The following is a 20,851-nucleotide window of genomic DNA, read 5'->3' on the forward strand; positions in this document are numbered from 1 at the left end:
CTGTGAGCGCGCCCCCCCCAGATGTTGCGCCCGGTGCGGCCGGGCCCCCCTGCACCCCCCACGCTACGCCACTGCAAGTCAGGGCCTCGGAGGGGAAGAGAGAGCGAGGAGGCAAGGACGGAGCAGCCACTTTGTAGCGGGCCTTGAGATCTCACATCTGTACATGCTCCAATTGACAGCAAAGAGGGATAATATTTTCAGACCTACCCCAAGAAGGAAGGGGGCTGGAGGAGGTAATTTAACTAAGAGGAATTTCCTCACGATTCCAAAAACAAAAGAAGAATCAGCCCATGAAAAAAAGGAGCGGAACACCCCAAGAGATTTACACAGCATCATGTCCTGAACAGCTTCACTTGGATCTCTTTCTGTGGCACTTACTTCCAAGTAAGAGTGTCAGAACATACCTCAGTCCTAAGCACAGTATTTGGGACTTAGTTCTTTGAGAAAGAGCAAGTTTCTGCAATTATACGTCTGGGTGTAAAAGGCAAATCAGGACACTTCTGTTATTTCGACCTAAGTGATTTGTGGATCACTAATGATCATGTAAACAATACAGTACTATAGAAATTGATTAACGGTCTAATAGACCACCTGCAATAATAATAATAGCAACAACAGCAACAACAACCACCCCTTTTGGAGGGAAGCCTTAATCTGATGCTGCCAAATCACATGTGCAGTGTAATCTTGGCTAGGATTACGACCTACCTGAGACCCAGAACTTTTCCTTCCCCCCTCCAGGAGGGCAGTAAATTTCAATTTAATTTTCTTACAGGAAAAATCTTGTTCAATGTGCTCTCTTGCAGAGGGTTCCTAACTGGGGGTTTGTCCTGAGTGTGGCCTAAATGGTGGTTTCAATAGGGCTAGGAAAGACGGGGGACAGGGGGCTTGTTTACACAGAATCAAGGGCAGATCTGTGTGTGCCCTGGTTGACACTCAACAGAAAGCATGCTTCCCAAACACCTAATTGTTGCCACATGCACACCTTTCCATGTCAAAGACTGGGACCCCAGTCACACTTATTGGGGATATGAAACATGTGCCTGGAGGGTAAGGGGTTCAGTACTGGACTGGTGGGAGGGACTCAGTGTTAACAGTCCACAGGTTAGGGGGAGCAATACTTGCCTTGCCCCGGGTGCTGGCAACCCATGCTACATCCACTGTCATGTGATGCTCTATTGCACAAATGACATGGATTAAAGCAAAGGTTCTCAATCCAGCACCACCTTCTGGAATCGATCCGACAGATAGGAGGAGAATCACAAGTGAGTTTGCATTAAATTCCTGTCCTCAAATCTGGTACACAGTATCATGGCTTCACGGTATCAAAAGTTCCCGGAGAATGAAGGTAATTACATTTCCTCTGTCCTTCTTGAAGTAAATGCAGTCCACCAGGGCCATCAAAGCAGCTTCACTGCCAAAACCAGGCAAGACACTTATCAGTGTCATCCAAGAATGCCTAGAGTTGGAAAGGCCACCACTTTGGATGAGCAATTTGTTCAAGAATAGGGCCAGAAATTTGACCATGGGCAATAGGGACTAGTGGGAGATGGGTTGGGGGGTCAATGTGTTGTGCAGGAAACAATTGTTCTTAGCATACTCCCTCTAATAAGCAATTGCAAACAAATGCAAAAGCTTTAAACACATTATTGGGCACATCAATGGAAAAAGTTAAGAAGTTGGGAGGGCACCTGTCTAAGTGCAGGCATCCAAGATAAACAGATTCATATACATGAAAATATGTTTTAAGATAGCTTTTTCTTGGCCGAATCTTTTTTTAGTACTGTATCTTGTATTTGCACTGTTTGATTTGTTTCCAAGTGTCTTTTGTATTTTATTATTGTAAATAGGTTTGGGAAACGGCTGAGTGTTTGAAGCAGTATATAAATATACTAACTAACTGTAAAGGAATTCTGTCTTTTTCCTGTTTGCAGTTCTCTATTGTGTAAAATCATTCTACCATTCACCGATTCAGTTTGACATTTAGAATCCTGTTATTGCTGCGTAATATAGCTGAACAAGTAGAAATTTTCAAGAGTACTCATTCTTTGGATTTATTCATAGTATAATTTATACAGAAAGGATATTCCCTTGATGAACACTTATCAGCGGCAGAAATGGTGCTATATGGCACCTTAAAGACTAAAATTTATCACAGCACACACTAGCCTTGAAATTGTTTCATCTTTTAAGGTGACACAATACACACACACTTTTCTGTTTATTTACTAATAAAGCTACTGTTCTAGAGCACAATGGAGATTCTCATAAACTCAAATGGATTAAAAGAGGGCAGGAAGTGACTTTGGATTGTTAGAGGCTACAAGAATAAGATTAGTGTTACGGTTTAGACTTATTATAAGTTATTGTAAATTTAAGTTAAGTCTGCTGCAACTGGATTTCTTATGGACAGTGACAATATATTGGATTTGTGACCATTATGTTCATTTGCCTTTAGTAGCAGTAAAGCTCTGCTGGATGAAATACAATTGCCTCAGGTCTATTTTTTTGGGGAAACCTGCAAAGTTTTTACTCTGCTACCTATAAGTCGGAGTTCTGCTCTGCATCAATATTGAGTAGAATTTCATGGATAACTAAATTCTGTTTCCCCTCAGGATAATGGGCTATTGTATATTAAAGGACGTCGGGTTGGGGGTATCCCTGGGAGATAACTGGGATTATCCTTTGATTACCCTGACCCAAAGTAAGGACCTCGGGAAAGGGGAGGTGAAGCTGGAGAGATAGTTTGGAGGCAAATGCCATTGCCTCGCTCTTCCACCACAGCTGAAAGAATCCAAAGGCAGCAGGTTGTGCAGACATGTGTCAATCCATCCTGGGTGCATTGCTGAGGTGGGGCTTCTGCCCCAAAGGCAGAGAGGGGGCGTCACGCACATTCTTAAATCGTGCGCGCGCGCTCAGACAACCGCTTGGTCGTGTGAGGATGTTTCTCTTACTAGTAAAGCTTCATTACTTTACAACACGTTGCTAAAATCTGACTTAAAAACCGAAGCATTCTTAAGGCGGCAGCCCTGTAAAACCACATACCCGCGAGTAAGCCCTACTGATCTCACAGCAACTTACTTCAGAGTAGACACGCGCAGGGTTGCACTTGCCAAGCAGCCAGAAATCTCGAGCCTCCCCCAGTCCTATAGGTACTTCCCTGGGGGTTAAGTGCACCTGAGCCCAGTGGGACTTACTTCAGAGTAGACTCCTAAGATCAGTGGGTGCGTTTGAAACGCAGAAACTGCGGTTCAAAAACTTTCTGGTCAGCGGAAGGAGTCTGCCGTCGGATGCAATGAGAGAAGCCTTCGAAGTGTGACCGCTATCCCTCCCCCCCCCAACATTGCAATCCCGCAGCTACTCACCTGGGACCCGATGGGGACCTGAGACGCCGCTAGCGCGCGGCAAGCCCAGGCGCTCCGGACCGGAATGCCTTCGCCTGGGGATGCAGCGCGGCTTTCGTCCAACAAGCCTCGCCTGCGAGCTGCGCCGCGTGAACGCCCCTTTGCAGCTATAAAGGAGGCACGCCCAGACGGCTCTTTCGCCTCAAGGAAGGTGGAAGGTTGCGTGACCTGCAGAATTCCCCTTAGCAACCCTAAAGCTAGGAAAAAAGGAGGAAAAAAAAGAAAAAGAAAACCAGTCCGGAAGCAGATATATGCCTCTGTCTGGGTCTGTTGGGCTCAGTTCAGTGGCGAGCTCCGAGACGACTTTTAAAATGAAAATGCCATGTAAAATACTTGGAAATATATAGGAGCAACTGACCCTCCTCCTGGTATTTTGAGACTGCCTGTAAAGTCAACAATAATTAACTTGGGCGCTGCAGAGACTTTCTATTTTTGTCCAGCTCAACTCAAACGTTGGTCCGGATTTATCCCACCCCATCACAGGCTTCGCCAATCTGGGGCCCTCCAGATGAGTGGGACAGCTACAACAACACAGTTTTCTATGTAGTTAAGTCCTGAACTTCTACTGGAAGATCCTTTAAACATGGCTCATGTTGACTAGAAGTTGCTCTTCTGCAAGCAGCGACATCCTGGCTTGCGTAATATTTCAATGGCCAAACCACATGAATGGGGATCGATCTGATCAATTGTCTGAGTGCCAATTAGGTATTTGGGACCTGGGATATCAGGCCCCACTGATCATTGTAATTGGATAATTTACATCAGGGGTCACCCACAGAGGCTTTCACTGGCACCCTTGGCAACCTATTTACTGATGGGTTTCTCCAGCACTCTCTCAAAATTTGAGTCATGCACAAGGGTCCAAAAAGGCGGATAACCCCTGATTTACATGTTATGATGGCAGCATGGGAGCTTCTCCCAGGCAAGTGACTTCCTTGTAGCTCAGGCAACTTTAAAATGCCCCTATCAGTTGTCGTATATGGTTGTAAATATCTCAAGAACCAGCTTAAATGTAGAAAACAGCTCAGGAATGTCGTTCTTAAGCACAGCTGATGATCCGATTTATATACTGCACCAACCAAAATCGAAAGCCAGACTACACTGCCGTAGCACATGCATGTACCACAAATATAGACATAATGCATACATCCTTGCAAGGTCCATTCCGGGAATTCTTATTTTCAGTTGTAAAGGCAGTTTAGAGCCCTGCGCTCTTTGGGCTGCTACTCTGATGATGAAATGACAACACACCCTCGCCCATAACACCATTCCAGGCAACCTTGGTTGTTGCTACATAAGTGAAGCTTGACCTTAGCTCTTCCAACTCTGACCATCACCGTTTTTCTTTGAGGATGACAGCATTCACTTCCTCCTTCTGCATAGCTCACGGTATGATTTGCATCATTTTAGAATTTTTGTCCAAAAATAAAATAAAATACATAATTGTAGTGTACTTTGATGGCTTTGGTACAGCCAGCAGCTTCTTTAAAAAGCAGAGCAAAATTACCTTGGGCCTAGCTCTAGCTTGAGAAGACACTCGGCATGCTGTGAAGGGAATGCCTCCCATATCAAAATCAGTTACTTTGCTACTGCTTGTGCAGATATTACTTGGGGCGGGGGGAGGGGGAGGACACAAAAATCCAGAAGTGAGAAGCACAATCCAACTTCTGCTATCAGGGCCCCTGGGAGGGTTTACCTTCTGCTTTCCAGCAAGAACACTAGACTGTAAGCAGTTGCGGAAATGGTGTGGTTTGGTTGCAATGTCTTGCAGTTTTTAACTTGATATTACTGCTGCCACTGAGGGAGGGAGAAGAAGAGGGTAAGATACAATATTGGTGTTTTTATTTCCCTCCTCTATTAGCAAATTATTCTGCTGTATTTGTTGTATTTTTATTGCACTACACTACTTAAATTGAGGTCAGTTTTATTAAATACTACACTTTGAAATCTCACCTGTTTGCTGGGGACAATATTTGCCTGCGCCGTGGGAGATGGAGGGGAGGAGGTATCCCCCCCCCCAGGTCGTATACATTGTATAGATTTATACTGGCCAGGCGTTTGTGTAAGGGGGTAAACCATTTCTAGGTATGACTTTACGGATACTATTTGGCATTGAATTGTTGCTGCTATATGCCCAGGAACCTCACCAAAATGCTGGAAAGGATGCACCTCCACAGGTACATACCTCAACATGTGGTGGGAATGTCCCCAAATCCAACTCTTCTGGACATCAGTCATACAAGACATATGCAAAAGAACTAAGCAAGTATTAGAAGTCACCCCAGAACCGGCCCTACTAAACATCTTCCAAGATAATAATGCCTGCTCACATCATGAAGAGCTCATAACACACCTACTCTCTGCAGCCAGAAGCATCATAGCCAGACACTGGAGAGACCTGTCAGGAGTAAGCATGGACCAATGGCATCAAATAGTATGGGAAACAGCCTTATTAGAAAAAACTTACCGATAAACTGAAACTGACTCGGGGACAAATAGAAGAAGAAGCCTTCACTCCGGAATGGTTCTCCTTTATCACATACACAGTCCAACAAGACAACAACAAGAATCCCCCAACAGCATACGAATCAAATGGCTAACATGATCCAAAAAAACACACACATCCCACTCACACACGAAAACAAAGTTCACCACAGCCAATCAAAAACAACCAACCACACCCTAGGCTGCCCCCCAACCTCTCTCACCACCAAGGTAATACAACAAGTGAATAGTAAGAGAACCCACACAAGTGACGCTGAAACAAAACCCCACACATACACTAAGTAGAAGAATAGAGGCATCGACACCCAACCCCACCCCACTCACCATTCCCCCTCCCCCTCTTCCCCCCTCTTTTCTTCCTAACCTAACACTGTATGTAACACTAATGTCTCACAACAAATGACACTGATCTGTAGAAAACACTACTTGGAAAAAGAGTGACAATGCACATATTTTTGTAAACTAAGAAATCTTTAAGAAAAATATATTAAAACAAAAATGGTTGCTGCTATGACTGCAATTTCAATTAAATTATGACTTATTTTGTGCAGTTTTATTAGTTCTTAGCTGTCTTGAGCTCCAGATCGCAGGAAAAGCGGGGTGTAAAAATATTGAACGGATGACTGACTAAATAAATAAATAAATAAATAAGCAAAACACTACAGCAAGGTTGAGGCCAGCATGACCTTAGCCATTGGCCAGAGCCTCAGCAGCTGCAGGCAGCTTGCTTCCCCTTTCCTTATCAGAAACAACTCTGTCCCAATTGCCAGCTGACAGAAGTGACAAGAAAGAGCTACGCTCTTGCTACAGTCACCAGCAAGAAGGCTCAAGGGCACTGTCTCATTGCACAATGTTTAACAAAAACACAGGTAAGGAAATATCAGCCTTTCTTCAGTTGGATCTGACTGCTGGTTTGCAGGTCAGAAACTTATTGCCTATGTGATCTCGGTTATCTGAAGATGGAAACAGGCAATACAATATGTCTGTACCAAAGAGTAGATGCAAGAACCACAGCTATTTCTATTTTTTAAAGAGTAGCTTGTTCCTTGGCTTATAAAGAATGTCAAATGATACATACGATTGGACTGATTTAAAAATTCTGACCACAGAAACAAGAGAATGCTAAGGGCTGAGGTTCAGGTGTCAATGTATTCTTCCTTTCAGAGGACAGCCCTCTGTTTGAAGATCTGCTTAGGAGGTCTTTGAAACTACCCATCAACAGCGCCTAGAAGCAGGGGTGCAGGCCATTATGGCAGATGCATGGTATTTCAATTTCAATTGTAGCAATAGTTCTAAAATTGAATCTGTGCATATAAATAAGGATAAAGGTAAAGGGACCCCTGACCATTAGGTCCAGTCGTGACCGACTCTGGGGTTGCGGCGCTCATCTCGCTTTATTGGCCGAGGGAGCCGGCGTACAGCTTCCAGGTCATGTGGCCAGCATGACTAAGCTGCTTCTGGTGGACCAGAGCAGCACACAGAAACGCCATTTACCTTCCCGCTGGAGCGGTACCTATTTATCTACTTGCACTTTGATGTGCTTTCGAACTGCTAGGTTGGCAGAAGCAGGGACCGAGCAACGGGAGCTCACCCCGTTGTGGGGATTCGAACCGCCGACCTTCTGATTGGCAAGTCCTAGGCTCTGTGGTTTAACCCCCAGCGCCACCCACATCCCTTTATAAATAAGGATACACAATTTTTATGGAAACCATTATTTTGGCGATGTTGGAAGCAGAGTGATGTGTAAGCAGCCAAACAAAAGATGAACCTAACCTCTCTCCATAGTTGGTTGATTTGTATTACATATATTCCTGAGTCCACAATGTCTGGCTGGCTGTGCCAGACTCCCTGTCAGACCTGAAGTGGGCAGAGCTGTGCCATTGGACATGGCTGCGTGAAGGTGCCCCATGTCCTCTAGTGTTCTGCTGTCAGAAAGACCTCATGCACCTTCAGGCAGGGACAACCAATATCACCACCTGCTTTTCTAGAGCATGGAAGGTTAATGAGAGCGGTGTTGCCTATTTGGTCCTGCATGGTCAAGGCATCTTTGAGACTGTATAGGCCATGTAGCTGCCAATCAATCCCCTGCTTTGGAGATAAAGGTTAATATGGATTGTTGGTCCATGACCTGTACCCTCCCTCTGCAGCTTCAAAGTCAGGAGGAAAGCTGGCTGCTTGTCATGCTTGACAGGGGTGATGCCATGCTCGCCATGGCAAACAGATTTGTTGAAACCTCCACATACTGTATTACGGTACAGTGGTACCTCAGGTTAAGTACTTAATTCATTCTGGAGGTCCGTTCTTAACCTGAAACTGTTCTTAACCTGAAGCACCACTTTAGCTAATGGGGCCTCCTGCTGCTGCCGCACTGCCGGAAGACAATTTCTGCTCACATCCTGAAGCAAAGTTCTTAACCTGAGGTACTATTTCTGGGTAAGCAGAGTCTGTAACCTGAAGCGTATGTAACCTGAAGCGTATGTAACCACTGTAATTGTTCAGAGATCTTTCTAATTCATGATTGACTAGAAATTTAGGAGTATAACTCAACCGCTTTCCTTTTTTCCTAGAGCAAACAACGTATTAAACACAAGCAATGTACTTCTGCATGGTAACAGTGTTTTGTTTGTTTACTAAAATAGGAAGTCTTTGACACCAAATGCCTTCTGCCCTGGCATTAGTCACATTTGGTTCAGCATGAGTTTCTCCATCTTCTTTACTACAATAGGTGAGAGGTATAACTATAGCCAGACATTCTTTGAACCTGCATCAAACCCAAAATTGATGGACATCAGCAGAGCTTAACTGATGAAAGAAAAAAATTAAAACAGTCAGGCTATCATAAATTTAAAAGATTAAGGCAGCCTTCAGGACAATGTAGGCTTCCAAAAGCAGTCTTGCCAAGTTCCTATTAATGTTCAGTTAACCCGAACTGCCTTCTCTTTGATGAAAAGCACCCAACACACAAAAGCCCCACATAATGCTGTTTGACTGCACTGTCACCATGCCACTCCCATTTTATCAAAGACAAAACATCCAGGGCTTTCACAAATGGGTAGAATCATCTTCGTTTCCTGCTTCTCACCTTGAACAGCATCCTGATGTACAGAAATCAAATGGCAACACTTTCCCCATGCCAAGAAAAAGAACATCATGAAAAGCACAGGATGAAGCTTGATTTTTATTATTATTTAAAAAGTAAAAAAAGAAATGGTTTCAGTTTTCCTATTCCTTCATCCACATTCATGAGACGATCCATTTGAGCTTGGCATGAATTAATTCAGATTGTATGCGCAATCACTTAGAATTCTTACATCTATACACGTTTCCTGAAAGGGTTATGTATATATGACACATACTCTTCCTTGCAACAATAAAAACAGAGTGTTAATAGTAGGAAGGGGAAACCAGTCCATATTTAGTGAGCCCTATTCATGAGATTTGATGGGTCCATATATGTCTATATGTGAGGGTCAGAGCAGAGCCTAGTTATATAGAATCATAACATTGTGGAGTTAGAAGGTACATCTGTGAAATATACTTGGAGTCGAGAGTGGATTTCAAGCTCTTTATTCAGCTCATAGTGGTGAGGAGGAATGGAAGTTCCCCCACAATATCTGCTTTATATACATTATTTACACAATGGGCCCCACGTGATTGGCTAATTCCAGGATTCACCTGTAGGCCAATCAGGTTGCGGATTCACTTCCACCTGGAGCTGGATTGGGTGGCTCCTGTGGACCAATCAGACTGCTGCATTCTGGACCCTATTGTTCTAGGACCAATCAGAGTGTTGCCTTTTGGATCCTATTCAACTCAGTACATAACAATCTGCGACAGATGGCCATCCAACCTCTGCTTAAAATCCTCCAAAGAAGGAGTTTTGCAGTGAAATTGCAAGTGACTCCTAATTGCAGGGAAAGAACCTCTGCACCCACAACATGTACAAACATAGGAGCTTCATACCACCATTTCATAAACACAGATAGGTTGGGGGAGCAGGAGAAGGGACGATCCTAATTCCTACTCTATAGCAGCCTTAAGTATATGCCCTCTGTACTTTTGGTAATGACACTACAACCTAATCAACCTTAAAGGGGTGCTGTGAGGATAAAATGGGAAGGAGCAGAACTAGGGTTGCCATGTGCAGGGCCGTCTTAAGCATATCCAGCACCGTGGGACAAAGCTCCCTCCGCCCCCCCCCCATTTCCCAGAGCTTTTTTAGGGAGGACAGCGCTGCTGGCGGGGCTGGAGGAGGCGGGCAGCGGCTGGAGGGCGGCTCCTCCAGTGGGGAAGAGGCAGAGGCTGGACATGGCAGCCCCCGGCTCAGCTGGCCTCTTCATGCCGCGGTGGCCATGGCAGATGGAGGCTCTGGGCCCAGCGCTGCTTCAGCATGGCAAAGGTGGGCAAGGGCGGTGAGCTGATGCTGGGAGGCGTTGCGTCCAGCCTCCTCGTCTTCCCTGGCGCCCTTCAGAACTTGGTGCCCTGGCACCCCGCGCAACTAGCCTCTATGGGTAAGACGCCCCTGGCCATGTGCCCCCTTTTTCCAAGACATGTCCTCTTGTTGCAGGGGTAAAATTTGAGACAAATTGCATTTATTTTCTTTGAATGGCCACCATAGCATCCTCTTTTTTTGTTCTTCAAAATATGGCAGCACTAACCTTGAGCTCCTTGGATGAAAAGTTGGATATAAATGCAGCAAACAAGCAAATAAAAACAATGTCTGTTGCCCTCCAACCTTCCCCTCCCGATCCTCCACTCCAAAGAAAGAGAATGAAAGCATCAGAAAAAGTCTTCTTTAAATGGGAAGTCAGAAAGTTTGAAAGGTTTAGAAGTATGCAGAAAGGCAAGTTTTAGAGGGTCAACTATTTTTTTTTTTTGGGGGGGGGTTACATCTGAGTTAGCAAATAGTTCATGATCTGATGTAAGCTGAGGGTGCTTTCAGCTTATATTTCTTGAATAGCAACTCCTCCTCCTGCCCCACAGCGCTGAACCAGAGAAGAGTTTCAAAAGAAACTTATAATATCTCACCAGGAAATCTACTGTTCAACACGGGGAAAGTTAGAAACCACACTGTTTGAAGTATATATTCTGTGTAGAATATAAAGTTTAGATTCTGGCCACAACCCCTGCGCTAGAAACAGGGAGGGCATGGAGTCTTTGACAGAATATGGAATGTGTATCTTTAAAACTGGAAGATGAATAAATCTACTTTTGAAACATGAAAGAGTAAGTGCTGCAACAATAACACAAAGTTTTTAAAGAGTTATCCAACACCCCCGCAATTCATCCCACCTGTCAGTATTTACTATTGATAGTTCTGACTTTCTGGTACCCCCCCAGTTTTACCTTTTTGGGATGGCTCCTTAGCAAGGGTTCTGTTTGCTCCTCAGAGTAAACAAAAGCGAAATCTTGCAGAGGTGGAGTTAGCAGCCTGACATTTCACACACAGGAAATCCTGAGGCACATTTTGAACTCTAAATACTGTGTACCATATTATAAAACCATTGTGTTATTACAGTATACTTTGGCCCAGAGAACAAATGCACTGCATCTTTTAAATCAACAAACATGGCGTGATATTTCAGTGTCAATGAACTTAGGGAGCTAGCTAGAACTTTCACAGGCTGTGGCACCCAGCTACCAGATTCAGAGGCACCAAGATTACTCTAAGATGCCAGGCCAGGATAAACATAATACTTTCTCAAGAGGTTATAAACATAAACATAAGCATACAAACCCAGGAAAAAGGCTAACAGCGGAAAGATATGTTTAGGAATTTGACTACAGAACAGAAAATAACAAAACTAGCTTGCCTCACCCTTATACTAAGCATCAGAGTCATGGATTCCACTAAACCAGTAATTGGCATACAGACACACATAGGTGCTGAAATCCACAATCCTCATCCAATTGGGGGGCCATCAGACCAATGTCAAAGACCATTTTATGCGCGCGCGCACACACACACACACGACTGGATACAGAAGTGTAAGTTTTACTTAGCTGATCAGGGCATGGGGGCAACCTTCCCAGCCCCAGAGGGTGTACATATGGGTTGACCATGCAGCCAATTTCTTCAGTCTTGGTGATCTTGATGCCATCTTGCATTAGGCACTCACAAGTGGAAAAGGGAACTAATTAATGGAACTCCTCCTCAGGGAATATAGTACCCAGCCATGGGAGAAACAGGACTTTCCTGGAGTGTAATGCTGGAAGCCCCTCCATTGTGGGCTCAGGTTGTATATATGTGTCAATAAACCACATATCCTAAAGACACCACAGTTTCCGCCTTGCCTCATTTCCGAAGGAAACATGAACCCTGCATAAGTGTTTTGACCCCTAGAATCTCACACCACTCAGGGATTGGGGTGGCATGCAACAACCTGCCCAACTGAAGGTCTGTGGATCTGGTGGACAGCAACTGGGTGATGTTTGTTAGTGAAAAGTGGAGTTCAGTTGTAAATTTCCACGAGCATTTTGCAAACAATTACAGCCGTGTTGTTATTTTAGAAAAATGAAACAATTAGTTGAGACATTTGCTAATATTTAAGTTCACAGCATGAGAAGTGCCAAGGTATGTTAGCAGCCGCTCCAGTTTCTAGCCACAAGTATTAATGCCAACATAGCAGGAGCTCAATTACTGGGGCCAAGGGCAGCTTCCCAGTTATGCACTTGCATTAGTCTGATTCAATCAACAATGTGGTTGTGCACTGACAACTCAGGTTATTGCTTTTTATTAAAAAAAACACACTCAAGGTAGCAGCAGCTGACGGAACCTTACTTAGTGGCCTATGGCTTCACAGCCAACCTTCTAAAGTAGCACATACGCTCTGCATTTTTCTCATGTGGCTGCTTGCTGGTTTATTGTTTTATTGCTGCTCCTGTAAACTTGTCATCAAGTCCACATCCTGAAAGTGCTCCTATACTTTATCACCATCATATTTTATATACTCATTTCTAGAGGGGAATTCCACCAAATATAGCTTCTACCATCATTCCAAAATTGCGCCTAGAATAGCTCCGTCAGTCATTTACGAAACATTTAAGGAAACTGGAGCATATATACAAGAATATGGCGGAAGGGAGAAATAGATACTGTTTCTTATATTTCTCCCTTCTGCCATATTCACCTATGTATAATATGCTGTTGATTTCTATTTGCTGCTATTATGCTTATGGTATATGTGTGTGTGTATGTGTGTGTGTGGAGAATTAAACAAAAACTATAAAAGCTCAATTTGCTCAAAATTCAGCTGCTGTTTCAGAGAGAAATGACCACAAACAGGGACAGGTTTAATGCATGAAAACCCTTCTTTTCTCCAAGAGAAAGCAAAAAAGTGAATCAGCAACCTTAGAGCTTTTTAAAAATCAAGAAAGAAGAAAGAACAAGGATTGAGGCACTGAGTGCAATCTCCTTTTGATCCCTGTTCACTCCCCAACTTTTCTCATTGAAATTCACTTCTCTTGTTGGTAGATGTCAAATAGGACAATACTCCTGTAAAAGACATTTTATTTTACTTTTATTTAAAGATTTTTTGGGAGTGACATATTCCCAAGCCGTACAAACAGGGCTTTTTTTCCAGCCAGAACTCACCAGAATTCAGTTCTGGCCCCTCTCAGATGGGCACCATTGCCATTCTAAGAGAAGAAGGGAAGTGTTCGTGGTGAGTTCTGGCACTTCTTTTTCTAGAAGAATAGCACTGCTTATAAGGAGTCTCATGACGGTCACTCAGAGTTGCTAACCAGCCTCTTATCTTTACCCTGGCACCTGTTTTCAGCTGGACTAAAGCCTTGCCAAGCCTTCTGTTCTCATGCTCCAGCAGGGGGTCCAGGCAGACTGAGGCATGCCAACCCTTAAAGCAGATATTCAGGACTGCTTGCCAGGCATGGCCAAACTTGGCCCTCCAGCTGTTTGGGGACTACAGTTCCCATCATCCCTGACCACTGGTCCTGTTAGTTAGGGATGATGGGAGTTGTAGTCCCAAAACAGCTGGAGGGCCGAGGTTGGCCACGCCTGGCTTAAACAATCACCCATGGTTTCCTTGATCAAAGTTTGCTTCCATTCCACTCCACAGTTTGTGGCATTATGACTTTAACCATGCAGGCAGATTTGCCCCAGAAATTGAGCTGAGTAACATACCCTATCTTCTTTCGTGTTTATACTTGTTCTCTGTGTTGCATGTATATTGCACCTTTCTTACTTCACAAAATTCAGGTTTTGCTATGGCTGGGCTCTCATCTGGCCACTGACTATATCCAGCCCTAATTAGTTTCAGCATGATTGCATCATGCTAGATTTTGTTCTTGTACAGAATTGTCCTTGCAGGACATGATCATTCCCCTTTGCTCAGAAAAAGAAAAAAATCTTAATTGTCTTCAAGGAAATGTATACAATACATACACTGTAGGGAAGGTTTAACTAGCAAAATAAAAGAATCTGGCTGCTCTTAGGAGGTCATTGAAGTTTACACTTCAGGGCAGGGCATGATTTGCAACTTTTCCTAGGTCAATGTAGTTTACTTCTTACCATAAAAGGAGAGGAGTGGAAAGACCTTGTACCTACAGAGAATGGAGAGAGCTAGCTCAGCAAACACATGCAAAACATTGCCCATCTTGTATTTCCACCAGGGTCTATCAATCATGTTTGCCCAGGGCTTCTGAGACATCAAGGTTATCATCATAGTGAAGACTTTAAATATAATCTTAGGTGACTACGATGCAATCATGCAATACTAGTTGCAAGAGATAATCATGATGACAACAACATAGCTGGGCTGCATCTTACACAGGGGTTTGGCTCCAAGGGTAATGCATATAGCAAAAATTGCATAAGGCAAAAATTGTGTTAACCTTGGAACCACCCTGTGGCTAGCTAGCCTGCCTTCTATAAAGTAGTTGGTGGGGGGAAAGAGAGAGAGAACAATGCTACCTGTCCCAGAGCTGGTTTGTTGACCAGACCTTGCCTGGAAACAAGACTAAGAGCTTAAAAGTTATTTTCATGCCAGGTCTGCTTGGGCCTAAGGTAAAGGTAAAGGGACCCCTGACCATTAGGTCCAGTCGTGGCCGACTCTGGAGTTGTGGCGCTCATCTCGCTTTGTTGGCCAAGGGAGCTGGCGTACAGCTTTCGGGTCATGTGGCCAACATGACTAAGCCGCTTCTGGTGAACCAGAGCAGCGCACGAAAACGCTGTTTACCTTCCCATTGGAGCGGTACCTATTTATCTACTTGCACTTTGACGTGCTTTTGAACCGCTAGGTTGGGAGTAGCAGGGACTGAGCAATGGGAGCTCACCCTGTCGTGGGGATTCAAACTGCCGACCTTCTGATCAGCAAGTCCTAGGCTCTGTGGTTTAACCCACAGTGCCACCTGCGTCCTGCTTGGGCCTACTCAGCACAAAAAGAGCATTTAAGTTCTCGGCCTTGTTTCTTGGGCAAGGCCTACTCAGTGCGCCAACCCTGGGAGTGTTAGGGATGCCTCTGGGCTGACTTCCTGCAAAATCTCGAGAGAGCACCCCCACCTTGCCCACGTATACTCAAAATCACGCGAGCTAAGCGCGCATAAGATCCGGGCATACTGTAATCATAATAATAGAACACCACCAGTGTGCATGGAGCGCATAATCTCCACTAGGATTGTACAAAATCCAATGAAGGCAAAATAGCTTATATCGTAGTGATTGTAAGTGGCTCATTGCTATGGTGATAGAAGCGCAGGATTCTTTGAGGGGTGGTGGTCTGAGAATGGCGACTGGTGTGGCCAACTGCAGTGTTTTGTTCTTCTGTAATTTCCACAAGAGAATAACTGAGGGCAAATTGAAATGCACATAAGTGAGATAGTAGCAGTCCTTATACAGGGACTACATCGCCTTCAGTTTTATGTGGGGGTTGGCTTGACCGCATCTGGTTCCCCCTCACCTGAAGGAAAAAAGTGGTTGTCTCTGTCTCATGAGGTACATTCTTAGCACGGGAAAAACATTCTGATTCTCTCATACAAATGCCATCATATGCTGTTCACATCATAGCACACCTCCCTCACAAAGACACTAGGAAGGCTAGACAGTTCCGTATGCATGGTGGAGGGGGGTTTACGTTGGCTCCCTTTCCTCTCCCAGCCCACACAGTGGCCATTCCCCCATCTTCAACTTTTGACAGTGTGTGAAAGGACTCTATATGTGTACGGATATAGGCACCCAAAGTTCCTCCACCCGAGAGGGGTGGGAGGGAAATGCATGGAGCTTTAGGCACATACATTGCTACGCACAGAGCGTGAACCCAGGGAAACGTGAATGAGGGGCATATCCCCATACAGGACCTTTTGTTTCAATGTGAGTGGGCAGAAGCACCTGAACATGGCTTCTGTCACCTCAGTTATACATAGAGTGTTTGAATCTTGAGGCACATGTCCAATTCTGAGGCAATATGATGGTCATGGAAGGATTGTGTCTCTTCAGAATGATATGTATGTATCAGCCACAGATTACCCTTTCTGAAGGGAGGACAGCATTAAGTGGCCTGTGTATTGTGGCATGAACTTATTCAGTCTATTATGTCCCTCTAATTATTTTTATTTTCTACCCACTTCAGAAAGGTAAAAGTGTAGAGAGGGGCAACACTGTAAGTCTATTGCAGGGGGGGGGGCAGTAAAGAGTATTGAGATACCTTAAAGACTAGCAGACGTATCACAACATATGCGTTTGTGGACTGTAATGCCAGAATAAAGCTTCCAAGATTCTGTTGCTTTTACTGAAGCAGACTAACAAAACTATAAGACTGGAAGTCATTCCCTTCCTGAAATGTGTGTGTGTGTGGTAATAATAATAATAATAATAATAATAATTAGAAAGGAAGACTATTACTCCCTGATATACTTCCAGTACCTGGAAATCTCTCATCAACCATATTCCCTGACAGTCAAAATAAACAGCAAAAATAAGTTGAGTGACTGGGATCTGGGGGCATCATCATACCAGTTCCATGGCAGACTAAAGATGTTTTTAAACAGCGCAAAGCCTGACTCAAACTGTCAATTCACAAGGGGAGATTTGGAGCCCTACATTTACCTGAAATCAGATTTTTTTTTATCTTTGAAACACTCAGCGGGTGAGAAATGTCTGTAAAAAATCTTAATGGGTGTGATGATTATACTGCTGCAAGGAAGTTCATTCTCTTCAGTGACCTCCTGTATTCTAAACTTGTAAAGCAGGAGAGAAACCTGACACACCTGATTCTAGGCTGCATCTTGGGGCTCTTTCAGTCATGAAAATTTCTTAACTCTCTAATCGCGAATCGCTCTCTCCATATGGAAAAAGAGAGTTGTACTGGTCATGTTAAAAATCAGCAGAGGTGCTTTCTGTGACTTTGAAACTGTGCGAAGCAGCGTCTGAATGCATGCAAGGATGCCAAGATGAGAAAAATATAAATTTTCCATTTATAAAAAAGTGTCATATATAAAGGCAGCCTTCTGTTTACATTTTAAGGACAAGGACACTGTCTTGTGAGCTCAATTTCTGTGCAAATCTAATGGGGAAATGACAGTACATATAAATTAACTGGGGGAGGGGGGGAGCAGAATCCACAAGCGGAGAGATTATGCATATTTGAGTTTCCAGAATATTTTATAAACTATGGATACATTGTTAAGATACCTTGCACTCACATATATGTAATGTTTAACTTAGAAATCACCAGCAGCCATCTGGGTTGCGATGGGTGATGGAAATGTTCCCTCAGTATTTCCCCTGCTGGTGCATACTGGGAAGGAAAGTCTAATGAGTCAAATTATTGCATTAATAACCTGACAGGAAATTATGGAAGCTATCTGTGTTCATAAAAGCAATCGGCACGGATCATGTGATCAATAACCGAAAGGGCCCATTAGGAATTATATCAGCTTAGTCATTTGGGTGCAGCACTAATAAGTAATGCATTTGTTCTAATGTAGAAAAAACCACAATGACATTTTTTGCTCCCTTACCTGTACGGTTCATTAGAAACACGTTTCATTGATTTTGAAGGCTAACCCAGCAAACCCAGCCTCGTGCAACTATATTACAGCTACCAAGGTCACAGGTGTTTAAAAAAGATTTTAGGTTTACGACATATTATAACATATACTCCAACAACAGAAGAAAAATAAACTTAACAAGGTCGTTGCAAAGAGCCTAGGATAACTGAACATCTTACAAATGAGCCATGACCTTGTCTGAACCAAATAATATTATGCAAGGACAGAGGAGGGAAAATGCCATGAGCCCAACAAGACTTCCCAATGTTTCATGTTAGAGTGAACTGCTTTAATAGTCGGCGTTTCTACCACTAGCAAATCTAGGGTTTATTAAAGCATCACGGTAGAAGAAAGAAGAAAAGAGGAATCTGCCAACTCTATTTATTCATTTTAAACACACATTACTGTTTCTTTAGATGATTCAAAACCTCTGCATGGAAATCCCTTTGTTGTAGTAACCAATATGTTCATTTGATTTAGTCCACAGCCTATGGTTGTGACATCTCCAACCACATTCACACGATACATTTAAAGCACTGTGACACCACTCCACGACAGACAGGAAGGGGAGTGGAGCCCCTCCTGCAGCCATGTGTTAGTGGGTGCAGACAAAAAGGGTTTGTGAAAGGTTTAGGGTTTCCATTTGGCCTGATGTAAGCGAGGAGGAAGGGATGCGGGTGGCACTGTGGGTTAAAGCACAGAGCCTAGGACTTGCTGATCATGAAGGTCGGTGGTTCGAATCCCCGCGAAGGGGTGAGCGCCCGTTGCTCGGTCCCGGCTCCTGCCAACCTAGCAGTTCAAAAGCACGTCATGTGCAAGTAGATAAATAGGAACTGCTCTGGCGGGAAGGTAAACGGCATTTCCGTGTGCTTCTCTGGTTCGCCAGAAGTGACTTAGTCATGCTGGCCACATGACCCGGAAGCTGTCTGCAGACAAACGCCGGCTCCCTTGGCCTATAGAGCGAGATGAGCGCCGCAACCCCAGAGTCGGTCACGACTGGACCTAATGGTCAGGGGTCCCTTTACCTTTATCTTAAGCGAGGAGGGAGTTTAGTTTGGAGTTGGCAAGCTGCAGAGAAAGTGGGGGTCAAAGCACCATGTGGGCTGACAGGCCGTTATAGGGACAGAGAGCATGGCTTTTTGCTGTTTTGGATCCAAGACTGCTGCACCTATGGGAGAAGCAGGAGATGTGAATTCGCTGAACTCCTTCTCTCTAGGGCTCAGGTTGCATATATGTGTAAATAAATGGTATATCATTACAATACCACAGTCTCTGCTGTGCCTCATTGTCCAAATGGTACTCCTAGAATCTTACAATGCTCAGAAATTGGGGTGACATGAAACACACACACACACACACACACACACACGGTTTGGAAGGTCAGCGGCAGAGTCCTACATACGTAATTCTCCACAATGATCTGTCACAAAACTGAAATAACTTGTATAGAGTTACATAACATTTCCTGCTATATCTAGCTCAGTTTCAGACAACATGATACAATAAAAGGCACACAGATAAAATATATGTTGATGGGAAAGAACTGAAAAAAGCACTATTGACATATGGAAGACTAGCTGGTTACTAGATTATATTTCTATATCCAAATGATATATCTATTGATGAATTCAGTGAACAGGGCTATGTTTTAGCACAGTTTTGCATATTGATTCATTTGTATGATAGAATTACAAGGGCTTGTCACAAACAAAGTTATTCACCTCCTATCACTATAATAAATTTCCTTGCGGGAATAATTCTTTTATTTTTTAGAGAAAAGAGTGGAGGAATAGAAGATCAAACTTGCAGATCTCATGGAACTGTTTTATAAACGCAAAGCCGTACATTGAAGCTCAGGAAAGTTGCTTAATGTATAGGAACTATATTCCTTCCCACCCACTCACGTGCAAATTTCAAATGTTTGTGTGGTGAACCTGAAAGATGCCCAGGGTGGAAAGGATTAACTAGGCAGCACTGCATCCTCTGCTTCCTTCAACTTTAAGAGCATAGCTTCCTGATGTTTCATCAAGCTCGGCCCTTGAATCACCTCAGCTACGCTGTGGATGATTTCCTCATTCTGAATCTCTCCCACGTTGAATGGACACTGTCACAAGGTGGAAGTGACTTCATCTCAGGACAGTCACAGCCTTACCTAAAAGAACACAGGTTTATTCACCGATGAAGAACAAAGGTCACAGTACCTGGAAATACAGAACATGATAATCATAAGGAATCACAATATTTTTCAAAATATAAAGAACAACAGCATAATGCTGCCTTGCCATAAGCAATTATGACCATGGATGAGGAGCCTGTGGCCCTCAAGATGTTGCTAGACTACATCCCCCATCACCCTGGAACAGTGGCCATGCTGGCAAGGCTGATGGGAGCTGATGCCCAGCAAGTTCCCTATCACTGAATAAAATGGTAACATCCCTACCTGCACTAGGTTTGTAATGTTTCAGAAACTTGAGCCCTTGGATTTATGGTAGCAGCAGTAACATTTCTGTGACTGTTTAATAAACGTGCTTATGCACACCCAGTGCTGGATTTACATTTAAGCTAAACAAGCTATAGCTTAGGGCCCCACTCTCTTGGCCTCCCCCCCCAAAATAAAAAACCAACAACTGGATGTACATTTCCAAAATATAAGATAAAAAACAAATAAAATAAAACCTACGTACAGCAACAGTGTTGTGTGTTGTGTATGGACCTATTTGGCCCATAAATTACCATATAGCATATATTCAACACAATTTTTGTTGTTGTTGACAAAGAACAGCTGGATATATAAATGGCCCCATTACCTTCAGTAGGGCCTCATCAAACCTCATCCGGCCCTGTCCACACCTGAAGCTCTGGTGAGTGATTTCAGGGGTGCCAGAACATCTCTCAGGTTAAGTTTATTTAGGATGAAGCTCACTTAAAACTATTGTGTT

The 20,851-nt window shown here is 43.8% G+C and overlaps 1 protein-coding gene across 3 annotated transcripts in view; it reads right to left on the reverse strand.

Moving 5' to 3' along the window:
* ABCB5 (ATP binding cassette subfamily B member 5) overlaps positions 1–11,340 on the reverse strand; it is a 48,953-nt gene extending 37,613 nt beyond the window's left edge. Inside the window, exon 1 of one of the 3 annotated variants that reach the window (XM_083405339.1) lies at positions 11,256–11,340. The gene's annotated coding sequence lies outside the window, so the exon portion shown is untranslated. Of the gene's footprint in view, positions 1–3,081; positions 3,295–3,365; positions 3,532–11,255 lie in introns of those variants that run through there. The other 2 variants (XM_083405337.1, XM_083405338.1) reach the window with 2 other exon arrangements.
* Positions 11,341–20,851: the final 9,511 nt, after the last annotated feature.

Source organism: Podarcis tiliguerta, assembly GCF_965153285.1.
Source record: "Podarcis tiliguerta genome assembly, chromosome: 12".
Taxonomy (NCBI): domain Eukaryota; kingdom Metazoa; phylum Chordata; class Lepidosauria; order Squamata; family Lacertidae; genus Podarcis; species Podarcis tiliguerta.